The 12,257-nt window shown below is 37.1% G+C and overlaps 1 protein-coding gene and 1 long non-coding RNA gene across 2 annotated transcripts in view; one reads left to right on the top strand and one right to left on the bottom strand.

Moving 5' to 3' along the window:
- MEF2C (myocyte enhancer factor 2C) overlaps positions 1-1,258 on the bottom strand; it is a 169,490-nt gene extending 168,232 nt beyond the window's left edge. Inside the window, exon 1 of the mRNA XM_049708307.1 lies at positions 1,085-1,258. The gene's annotated coding sequence lies outside the window, so the exon portion shown is untranslated. The remainder of the gene's footprint in view (positions 1-1,084) is intronic.
- LOC117195746 (uncharacterized) overlaps positions 1-12,257 on the top strand; it is a 44,098-nt gene that overhangs the window by 13,664 nt on the left and 18,177 nt on the right. Inside the window, exons 3-4 of the long non-coding RNA XR_004475558.2 lie at positions 2,374-2,435; positions 10,727-10,896. This is a non-coding gene — a long non-coding RNA (uncharacterized LOC117195746). The remainder of the gene's footprint in view (positions 1-2,373; positions 2,436-10,726; positions 10,897-12,257) is intronic.

The raw sequence follows: 12,257 nt of genomic DNA, 5'->3' as shown, positions 1-12,257 counted from the left end.
AAGCACCAGTTTTGCCCCCCACAGCCAAGAAAATTGATTTTATGCATAATAATTTATAGCATTCTTGATCAATGTATGCCGCGCATCCTTTACATTCATTAGTCCATGTTACTTGTGAATATGGATTTTGGTTATTAAAATGGTTTCATATGTTTACTATGTATAGTCCCTAGCTTTAAGCTCCCTACTTGCTTAAATGTTTTCAATTTGCTATAATACAACAATTTGTAGAGAAATGCTGTGAAGCATAGTTAAAAGAATGAGTCCTTGAAATAGAATCACTTTTTAAAAATATGTCCTAACATGTGGTCTCATTTTTCCATATTTTGCATTAATTGAAATCCTATTCTGAAAAAAATATTTTTGCCTAAACTTTTGAATTCACAAAATAAAAATACCAATTATATAAATGTTCTAATTTTGGAAATCAATGACGTAAAAACATGCTTTAGTAGATTTCATTGTTTATTCTGAAAATTTTTCTCTGAAGAAACTCTTTGTAACAAGAAGATGTTGCCACTTCTAATTATTAAATATTCCGTGCAATACATGTTTTAAAATTGTATTAAAAATAAAATTAATTTCATATTCTCTCTAATCATATTCCTGTCACATGTATGCATAAAAAATTCTAGCCCATGAAACTTTTGAAAAGAGCATGTACCATTTCACATTTTTACTTGGAGAAATATTGAAAAATAACATTTTATTTAGAATGAGTAGATTATGACAGAATTAGATAAAAAGGAGATGAAATGATATTTGTATATTTATTTGAATAGTCTAGTATCATATATATAATTAATTCTTCATCTTTCAGATACTGAAGATAGTAATGAAAGAGACCAACATGTAAAATATGAAGCATTTTCTTTTAAAAAAACTTTTTTTTTTCACTCTAAAAAGTTGTCAAATGGTAACAGCCCTACTTTCTACACCAGGAAAACCCACTGTTGAGTTAGTTGGCTCTGATTCCAATGGTCTCATCAGCTTTCTGAATGTAGGTACCTCAGCAGTGCCTCTTCCAAGGTAACAAAATCAACTTTTAGAGATTAAAAAGTATATTTTGGCAATTGAAACTCACCAGCGCCTTTCTGCTTCTCCAGGAAGTTGTACCCGTCAGCACCTGCTGAGGGCTTTGTTGTCCAAACTCTGACAGGTAAAAAAATTCCTGTAGAATAAAGCCAGACCAGCTGGCTTTGAAGAGAAACCCCCAGTTTGGGCTTCCTTTGCCTCCTCTCCTTTTCTATGAAGACCCAGGCTTTCCCCCCTTGATCGTCAAGCCGTAAGATGCGTGATCCCTGTGCACAAGTGTCTGGCAGGCCAAGGTGCACCTGTTCCTGTCACTCTGGAGTAAATTTAGCTGCAAAGGTATCACTGACAACCAGACCTTTGTCAGTGCTGGCAAAAGAACACAGACTTGCTTTCCTCTCCTCCCCCCTTACTAGCCCCTTCGCTGCTAGTTCAAATGGAAAATATCAAATCGGAAGTCTATCCAAAAATCATTCCTGAAAAATGAGATTGCTTTCATATGGTAAAAAGTAAGTTTCTTATTTCACACAGACTTTAAAATTACATTTCCAAGAATGATCTTGGAAGAAGACGAGTTTTTGTTCAGTTAATTGTGGCTGGAAACTTTTTAATGGAAACATAACACACATTTACTTCATTTCAGGTTATTAAATTGTGTTAAGCATTAAAGTTAGTTGCCATTCTTTGCTGTAGCTCATTTGTTCTTTTTGATCCAAAGATATATCAGAAGGTTAAAACTCATCACATAGTGGGGATTAATCATGCTACCAAAATTAGAAAGCATGTAGTTCTGAGAGACTGAATGTCAAAATTGTATGCTCATAGCACTTAAACGATTGGGAATCTGGGATCCCACTACGACATTTAAAATGGCAGCTAATGTCTGTGGCAACCTGGGTGTTTAGGAGCGGGCTAAAGCTAGAGTTCTCTTACTCTGTGATGACGGTAAGGACATTTATCATTTATGTGAATTTTTTAGATTAATTTCCTTATTGATGCTTCGAGAGCAATTCCTCTTGAAGGAAAAGAGAGAGGCAGGCAGTGTTCATTGATGCATCTGACATAAATATAGTAGTCAAGATATAGAAAGCAGCCCAAGGAGTAATGTGCTTAGCCATGGCAGTCAGAGCTTTTGCTTTATTAATTATGGTTTCTTAAGTGGTGTTTAAAAGAGTTGTGCAAAGTACCTGTTCTACCATATTTTTATTGCCATTTACCAGGGTTGGGTGTGATGAGAAGAAGAAATCTGGGTCAAAATCAAAAGTGCTTTGTAAAATAAACAAAGTTCTTATTTACTTACTACGTATAAACAGCCACTCACCAAGCCTCATTTCTCCACAGGGCACCACTTTCAGATAAAAACATAGACCTGAATGGCATCATCCAGTATCCAAGGAAACCATGTAAGTACCTCTCTCACTGTGTACTTCTCTTATTCAGGGTTTAAAAGCTAGCTGAGTACTGAATGAGTGTTTTTATTTAATAATTATATGGGAGGTACTTTTTAGGAGCTTGCTAAAAAGAAACAGGTTCTTGATTGTTACATGCATCATAACAAAACCCTTATGTTTTCCTCATATTTGAGAAAATTATGTGTTTAGTCCCAACTTCTCCATCAATTCTCATTCTTAGGTACAAAACAGCTACTCAGAGTCTTAATGAATTAAGAGTTTCAAACTTTTCCAAGACCCATTAGTGTCTGAGAAACAATGTTTCAGAGGCCTTGTGCCAGGAGTAGTTACCTAATTGTAATAAAACCTTTTAAATTTCAAAAGTTAAGAGAAATGACTTGGAAAATAATATTTTGTTGGTAAACATTTATAGCAATTTATTTGGTTTTAGACTTGCTTAGGGAATGAGCAAGTGAGCAAAGAGATGAGGTTAAGTATTTAAATGACCCAAAGAATCTTGAAAGCAAGTGTAATTTCCAAAATGCAAAAATCTGTTAGCAGAACGGTTTGGGAGGTTGGCATATTATTTTCATTCATTCTTTCTTTTTTTTTTTGTCCCCAAGCTAAGGTACATTTCTGTAGCTAATTTCAAGGCTCTAATTAATTTTCAGGAACTATGGAATCTACTATGGAAATTTAGTTTCAAAACAATATGCTATTCTGGAGAAAGATCCATTTCTAAAATAATTGGATTGTTCTTTCAAGTATTTCTTTTTTTTTTTTTTTTTTTGCGGTACACGGGCCTCTTACTGTTGTGGCCTCTCCCGTTGCGGAGCACAGGCTCTGGACGTGCAGGCTCAGCGGCCATGGCTCACGGGCCCAGCCGCTCCGTGGCATGTGGGATCTTCCCGGACCGGGGCACGAACCCGTGTCCCCTGCATGGGCAGGCGGACTCTCAACCACTGCGCCACCAGGGAAGCCCTCGAGTATTTCTTTACCTGGACTTTATTATGTTTTTCATATTTGACCTTTCTACTTTTAAAATCAAATTATTTTCAATGCTAAATGATTATTCATTATAGTTTACTTTTTAATGAAATACTTAAAAGTATACTCATGTAATTATAGATCTTTTTTACCATTTGCGTCAGCTATGTGGTTTAACTAGTCTTTTAAACACAGACATATTACTTTTCATCAAGGTTTTCAGGAGTTGCATTTAAATGCAGCTGGTTTAGCCCTGTGGTTTGGGAGTTTTTCATATTATTTGTATTTACTTTTGTTACTGTTGTATTTCTGACTTTGCTCTGCAGCCTGGTTCCTTGCTAAGCATGAATGACAGAGATGATCGCACTCATAGTTTCTCTGCTAAATTAGACATACCCTTCACCTGGTCGGAGGACCTGGCTAGGCTGTGAGAGTTTTTTTTTTTAATGCTAGTTATAAACTTCAAAAGTGTGGAGGTGGAGGCCTGAGGTACTGCCCTCTAAAGTAGGAATTCCTTTCCACAAAATAAAGGTAATTGGTGGCAATTGCTGGGTAAACTCGGAAGCAGTGCATGGTTAGAATAGATCATTGTAAAGAAAGAAAATGCAAATTGAAAGGGAAAACTAGCTAATGTTATAATTCCTTATCTTGAGGAAATGGAATTTAAAAAAATTCCATTCTCCCTATAGCGAGAGGAAAAAGAAAATCTACACTGCAGTGCTTGTGGCACAGTTTTAAATATTTACATTAGAATATAGATTTTCCAGAAAAATCATTTAAATCTGATAGGTTTAATTCAACCTCCTACACCAAAGAGAAAATGACAATAGAAACAAATTGATATATGCACATCAGTTCATCAGTAGTGGCCTCTCTAACAAAGACCATCATTATTCAATAGAACTTTCTGTGATGATGGACATTTTCTCTATCTGCACTGTCCAGTATGGTAACCAGTGGCCACATGTGTCTGTTGAGCACTTGAAATTGGCTTGTGCAATGGAGAAACTGAATTTTAAATTTTATTTAAATTTAATTACTTTAAATTTACATAGGTCATATGTGACTAGTGGTTACTGTACTATATTTTGTTTTTATTAGAAATTAAAATGCCCTCTCACAAAGAATTTTTAATCCTTTGGTATTCTATCACACAATATCATTTTTTATATTTGCTTTAATATTTAAATTATCATTGTAGTAAATTTTTTTATAACATTTCCCAAAGATAAGTGTTTTTAATACAGTTGATGGGAAGGCATTATAATATATTGTTTTATAAGCTCAGACTAGCAACTTTTAAAATGGCCATTGTAAACAAGACTGTGTCTAAAAAGAAAAACACTTTAATAAAAGTTCTAACTGTGGTGATAAATATTTTGAAAAGTTCACTTACAATTTCTGCAATACATCCTTGCAAATATTTCCCAAAATGTAACCAGCCTACACAAATGCTCACTGGCCTTGATCCCCCAAAGTTGATTCTGCTCCCAAAGCACACATCAGGGTTTAAATCTGTTCCCAGGGCCTTTTCAGACATTTAGTGAAAATGAACATTAGGATGCATGATGATATTTTAATAATAGTACTAGTACAGTAGTATTATAGACAGAATAATTACTTAAAATACTGAGAATTTAAAAGTTACATTTAAAAAAAAATCAGTAAATCATCTCACTTCTTGCATATATGTAGCATATTGGTTATTTGTAGGATATTGAACTATAGACCATGAGGAATTTTTTTAAATGGAAGATATAACACTCATCCTCTTAGGAGCTCCCTTTATTGGACTTGGGCATATCCTTTTGGAGGGTAGGATTCAGATAAGGTAAGAAGAGAGAGGAGATTTCTTTTGGCAGAACCTTGGACAAGCTACTCAAAATATCCCTCCTACCGTCAAAAAAAAAAAAAAAGAAAACAGTTTTTAGATAAAACATACTTCCTAATGAATTATTTGACTTGAGAAGGAATTTTGGACATCTCCAAAGATTCCTTTCCCCTCACCTCAAAACCCAGAAACTAAAAAGTGTGAGCAGTAAATGGAGTTGTTAAGCAAACGGTAGACATGGGAATGGCTAAACTGAATGGAATGAGCTGTGTTGCAAGGATGCTGTTGGAAGGACAGCAGTCAACGTGCTCTATTAGACTTCTCACACACCTCGCCTTATTAAAAGAACAGGAAGAAGTAACAACCACATTTATAGACCCAGTTTTTTGGTCTCCTTTGATATCTTTTGGTGTCTTAGATTAGGTAGTCAACCACTTGTATACTGTCAGGTTTTCAGAGAGAAGGTCTATCCTTGCTTAAAAGACAGTGTTCTGTGTGGAGAACACATGGTCCTCCGGTAAGGAAATCCGGCAAATCACAGTCTTCAGTGTCCTTGTAAAATATCGTCTCTGATCTCGCTGTGTCTGAGAAATTGTTTTCATTCAGACTGTGACCGCTGAGTCCTTAACTACCACCTCAATTATGTATTTATTTGTGTGTTTTTAAGTTTATTTATCTAAATTTGTTATATGAAAATTCCAAACATATTTAAAAGTAGAGACAACGGTATGAACTTGCATACAGTTTCACCTACTTCAACAACTATTGTCTTGTAGGCAACTTTGTTTCATCATATCCCCTTACCACCTCTCACCTCATCCCAAATTATTTTGAAGCCAATCCCAGACATGACATCACTTCATCCTTTAATATTTCAGTAGGTATCTTTAAAAGATTATGACTTCTTTTTAAAATTGAGAAAATGAGCCACATCTAAAAAATAAACCACACTGAAAAAGTCAGTATTTCTTATTGTTGTCAAATAGGTACAATCAATATTCAAATTTTTCCAATTGCCTCAAAATTTTTTGTAATTACTTTTTACTGTTTGAAACAGAATACATATAAGATCCATACTTTGCAATTGGTTGATATTTCTCTTCTCTTTTAATCTATAGGTTTCCCCCTCAGTGTATTTATTTTTCCTTATTTGTTGAGAAAACTGGATTGTGCTTGTAGAGCTTTCCATAGTTTGTATTTGCTGATACATTCCTGTGGAGTTGTTTAATAAGGTCCTCTGTCCCATGTCTATCCTATTAGTTGGTAATTAAGACTAGGAACCTGACCAGATTCATTTGGAGAAGGCTGGGCAAAACTACTGATTCTGTCTCTATTTGGGATGTTAGCAGGTATTGATCATTGCTTAGATCCATTTATTCCTTAGGGTTAGGAATACCCAGCCTCGTGTAGCTTCCTCACACATTTGCCCAGATCAATACTCTGCTAAACTCCTGCGTGGGACTCTTTGCAGATCTTAGGAGAACTTTCTCTGTGCAGCAGCTCTCTGCCATGGGCTCTGACCTGTGAACTGTAGCCACCCTGTTCTGCCATGCCTTCACTTCTGTTTCCTCAGCTCGGGGAGTTTGTGTCCCTTGAGTTACCCTCCCTGTGCCACTGCCAAGAAACCCTCAAGACAGTAAGCAGGACATTCGTAAGATTCACCTCCTTGGCTCTTCATCTCTCAGGGATAACTGTTCTTTGTTGCCTGATGTCCTGTGTCTTAAAAATCATTGTTTCATATAGTTTGTCAGAGTTTGGTGGTTGTTGTTGTTTTAAGAAGGCGGGTACATCCAGCCCCTCTTAATTCATCTTGGCTGGATAGGAAGTCTCTCCAATTGTTTCTTAAAAAGTTTAACCGTAGCTTATTAATTCAAACACTATCTTCACATGAAGCTCAATACTTGAAACAAAGTGAAAAATGTTGGAATTGAAGTGTGTGTGTCTGTGTGTGTGTGTGTGTGTGTGTGTGTGTACTTTGGAACACTGCTAAAGTCTTTAAACTGTCTGTGCAACTTTCAGGACCTCTTCCTGATATTTTTCCTCCCAACTAATTACGTTTTTTCCACAAGATGAGCTCTGTTTTATTTCCTGCCATTTAGAGGCAATGTTGTGGTTCTTTCATTCATTCCTTCAGCAAGTATTTTGAGTACCTACTGTGTGTTCTATAAAGTGTTGGAGATACAGTGATGAATATGACACAACCTATCCCCTTAAAAATCTTGCCATTTATTTTCGCACTGAAACTTGTACATGAATGTTCATAACAACTGTATTAGTTAATAGCCCCAAACTGGAAATACCTAAATGAGCATAATGGATGAATGGTTAAACAGACAGTGATATATCCATAGTATGTAATACTACTTAGCAATAACTAGTAATCAACTATTGCTATGGGCAACAACTTGGATAAACCTCAAGGAAATTGTGCTGCATGAAAAGAGTTTACCTTAAACAGATACATTATTGCTTTTTTCCATATATATAACATTCATAAAATAACATAATTACAGAGATGGAGGACAGATTAGTGGTTGCCAGGGGTGAGAGGGGAGGGGAGGGAGTAGGTGTGGACATGAAAGGGTAGCACTGGGAGTCTGTGGTGATGGCACAGTTCAGTGTCCTGATTGTGGAGTGGTTACTCAAAGCTACAGATGTGATAAAGTTGCATGCAGCTGCACACATATACACACACATACAAATAAGCGCATGCATAACTGGTGATGTCTGAATAAGCTTTATGGATTGTACCAATGTTAATTACCTGGTTTTGCTATTGTAGTTATGCAAGATGTTAACACTGGGAGTGGGGAGAGGGACTGGGGAAAGGGTACACAGCACAGTCACAGGACATTTCTTTGCACCTTTTTGTGAATTTTTAATTATTTCAAAATCAAATGGTTTTTCTTAAAAATCTTGCAATTTCATGGAAGATACAAGGAACGAAATAGCCAGTTACAATACATTGTAATAATACTCAGTTAATGGAAAGTACTATGGGGTATGTGTATGGAGGAGTACCTTATTCCCAAGTCCAGAGGCAATGGTCTCTACTGCTCCTTTGTCTCCTACAACTTCCCAGTCAGGCCCTGCTTCTATTTGAGAGGCATGTATTAGTGGTAATGGACTTGCAGAAGGCTTGTGAGTAACCCTCCTCCACCCTTGCCACACAGAGCGATGTGCCCTACTCGTTAAGGCCTCAGTAAAATATCGTCACCATACAAGGCAAACATTTTATAAGGATGAGCCTGTATACGGTAACAGGAGTCTCATGTTCTTACAACATGTTCAGATGTAAGTTCAAAGACCTATTCCAAATTTAAGTATCAATGAGTTTTGGATTACACACAGTTTTGGCTCATCTCAGGTCCTATCCTGCCATCAACCCCCGTCAGCCAGAGTTTTACTCTGACCTGTTTAGAAATAGCCCTTGTGTGTGAGGACGAACACAGAGCTGCAGTGGGTTTTGTACATACATTGTCACTTGTTACTGTAATGTATTTTAATTCAGTGACAGATTGTCACATATTTTGAGTATTCTTAAGTTATAAAAGTTTTTCCCCGTTGAAACTAAGTAGAATATATATATTGTTTCTGATATGTTGGGAGACATATTTTGGTTCTATTCATATTTAGTAGGAAGCACTAGAAAAGCCATTCAATGTGAATTTATACTCTTGTCACATTGTGACAACTCAGTTGTCTTCTTAGAATTTTATTAGGCTGTGTCTGTATTTCACAAATCCATGACTAGATGGGCTTACAATGTATAAGCTGGAAATATATATATATATATATATATATATTTTTTTTTTTGCGGTACGTGGGCCTCTCACTGTTGTAGCCTCTCCCGTTGTGGAGCACAGGCTTCGGATGCGCAGGCTCAGTGGCCATGGCTCATGGGCCCAGCCGCTCCACGGCATGTGGGATCTTCCCGGACCGGGGCATGAACCCGTGTCCACTGCATCGGCAGGTGGACTCTCAACCACTGTGCCACCAGCGAAACCCTGGAAATATTTTGATGTTATTTGTTGTTGTTCTTGTTGTTCCAGAAACTCACCCCTCCTCTCAGTGTGAGGAAGACCTCCTTGGAGTTGCCCTTGGACTAAGGAGGGTGTCTGAGTCTGTACCTGTGTGTGTTAGTGGAATATTCACTGGGTAGCAAACATCCGTAGACTTTTTAATCCAATCTGAGTCTCCCTGAAATAGAGTCTCAAGGTGTATGATTAGGCAGCTTTGTTTGTGTCATTTACCTTTATGAACATAGCAGCCAATATGAAATTGCCTATGTCTACTTTGTGAAATTCATACTTAGCTCTATCTTTTGAACTCATTGTTCTTTTTTTAAAAAAATTGATGAATCGATGGGGCTTGATCCTTTTTTTCAAATTTTGCTAAGATAGAAATAATATATTTTAGATTTAGAGTTTATTATTGATCAGATCCTGAGACTTTTTCCTCATTTTTTTTGTGGTGTCCAGTTGTATACTACTTTTTATTTTGACATTTTATTAATTTTGATTTTCTGAAATAAAAACTTGTTATTTGTGTGCTAAATCCTTTAAAACCATTTATGAAAACAAACCAGACCATGTCAATGATACAGCTGACTCAGAATATTTCTTTCTTATTTTCTGGTAATTTGTACCAACTGGGTGGTCCTGATTTTTATATGACCATGATCTTTTCTGTATCCTATCCTATCTCTGTATATCTTAGAAAATTATTACTTATTTCTTATTCTTATTTTTTTAAATGTATTTATTATAAGGACTCTTAAGGTTACATAACATTCCACATGTTGTGTACTTTTCCTACAACCTTAAGATTGTACCATGTGAGTCTGGTTCTGTAGTACTGTTAAATAATATTACAGCATTTTTCTTGGAGAGCTATAGGGATTAACAGGAAGCAGTGGCTTTTTCATAGATTTGGGAAGCTCTGAAATGGTTTTTTCTAGGTAGCCTAAATATCCTTGAAACATTAATTTTGGAATAAGAGTTGAATGAGCACCAATGTAATTCCTCCACTTTATAAAGAGAGAGGCACTGCCACCATCTGACTTCCTTGCCCTGTGTGTACCTGAAAAAATTGAGCTGAATGTACTTATGCTCCCACCTGTAGCCAATCCTGTCAGTTCCTGGACCAAACCCAATGACAATAGGAAGCATATTTAGAGCCTCTGAGTTTTTCTCCCTCAGTGGGTACATCTGGTGGCCCAACTACAACTGCGAGGCTCACTGTTCCTTCTCAGCTCGAGTCTCTGTAGTCCACTGGATCTGGGAGGGCCTGACTCTGAGCCTAGCCCCAGGGGCCTGTGGGGCCTCACAGTCACAGAAATGATCCCCTTTTCTCTTTTTATGGGACTAGGTCTCTGCTAAGTCAACTTGGGTCTTTGGATGCTGTCTCTGCCTTTAGATCGCACTGTGGTGGCTTACAGAATGTGATCAGATCTGATAATGACCACTCCTTTCCTGATTTCTAGGTATTCAAGTAGTCACTCCTTCTCTGCCTGATTTGAGACCATGTTACCTACAGCTGCGTGGGACTGCAGAACTCACTGTGCCCTTCGAATGTTCTGCCTGTCTATCTCACTGACCCTTGGGTTGGGTGACAGCCTTGGATGGGGCCCGTGCTGTATTTATGATCCCAAATGTGAGTACTGACCTGGTATTGCTAAAAATCCATTCTGCCTCACACCTGTAGCAGGGAGAAGGGCCACAGACATAGTGAGTCCCCGGAGAGTGGCCTCTCACTGATTACACCATAGTCAGAGGCTCACTCACTTTCTTATTTGCTATTTAATTCTTCCTAGTTCCAAAAAGCTTTTTCATAACTTTCAGTAAGACGCATACAGTAAGGAGCAGAACGAAGCCAAGTAAGAAATAAGGGGTGGGATTAAACTGAACCAGAAATTCATGGCCTTCCTGCAAAGAGGCCTGAAGTTGAGTAACTTGAATTTTAGACTCCAGTGTTCTGCCAGTCAGAGAAAAAGGGAGATGTGAAAACCAATGCCACTCACTATCAGATCAGAGTGGGGCAGGAGATTCAGTTCATCAAGAGAGATGCTCTTGTTTCCTAACTGTGCGTTTTGGGGAGGAATGTATTGAGTGGTTTGTTACATAAAATTTTTGTATCTGACCATCATATTAAAATGCCAGTGCATGTTGCTGAATCCTTTCTAGCATGAAACACTTCAAAAAATTATTCTTCTTCACAATGCCTTTAGACTAGCACAGTTCAATAATTTTCTAGTATCCACAGTAAAAAGTAAAAAGATACATGTGAGAGTAATTTAATGATATACACATTCCACTCAATATATCCCAAAATATTATCTCAACAGGTAATGAGTATAAAAATTATTGGCACATTTTCTTTTGTAACTAAGTCTTTGGAGTCCAGTGTTTATTTTTACCCTTACAGCACAACTCAGTTTGGACTAGTCACATTTCAAGTGCTTATAGCCACATGTGGGTGAGTGGGGTAGTGGTGGAAGAGGCAAGTCTTGTTTATTGTTTATCCTCGTGATAATTTCAGTCTTGAGATTTCACAGCTACAGTTATCATCAGGAACCTTTAAAGGCAAATTCTTCTGCGTTCCTTGTACTGAGTGGTTGGTCATTAATCTAAAAGTTATCATTTTATGTCACCAAAACGAATTTGATGAGAAGAACAAATAGATTCAGTCATTATCAAGAAAGCAAATAACTTGCTCTGAAAACTTATGGACCCTTACTTTCAATCCTTGTCATTAGTGAATGTACTATAATTTACATTATCTGGGAGATTCTCTTGATCTCTTTTTATGCCACCTGTTTCCTTAAGACTTCCATGATTTCACCAGCTTTCTCTTCTAGGGTTCCAATGAGAATTCGTTTGTATTTTTTCAAAGATATTCATGACTTTTTGCTTGACATTCAGTTACCGGTTCATTTCTTTGATAGCCCCTTGTTGAGAACTGAGACTTGTTGGCTGTCAAGTCTTCAATGCCTTGCATGGAGTAAAGTGTAGTCG

The sequence above is a fragment of the Orcinus orca genome, chromosome 3, assembly GCF_937001465.1.
Source record: "Orcinus orca chromosome 3, mOrcOrc1.1, whole genome shotgun sequence".
NCBI classification, from domain to species: domain Eukaryota; kingdom Metazoa; phylum Chordata; class Mammalia; order Artiodactyla; family Delphinidae; genus Orcinus; species Orcinus orca.
The sequence above is the reverse complement of the archived record's forward strand: the minus strand, read 5'-3'. Positions and strand labels throughout refer to the sequence as shown.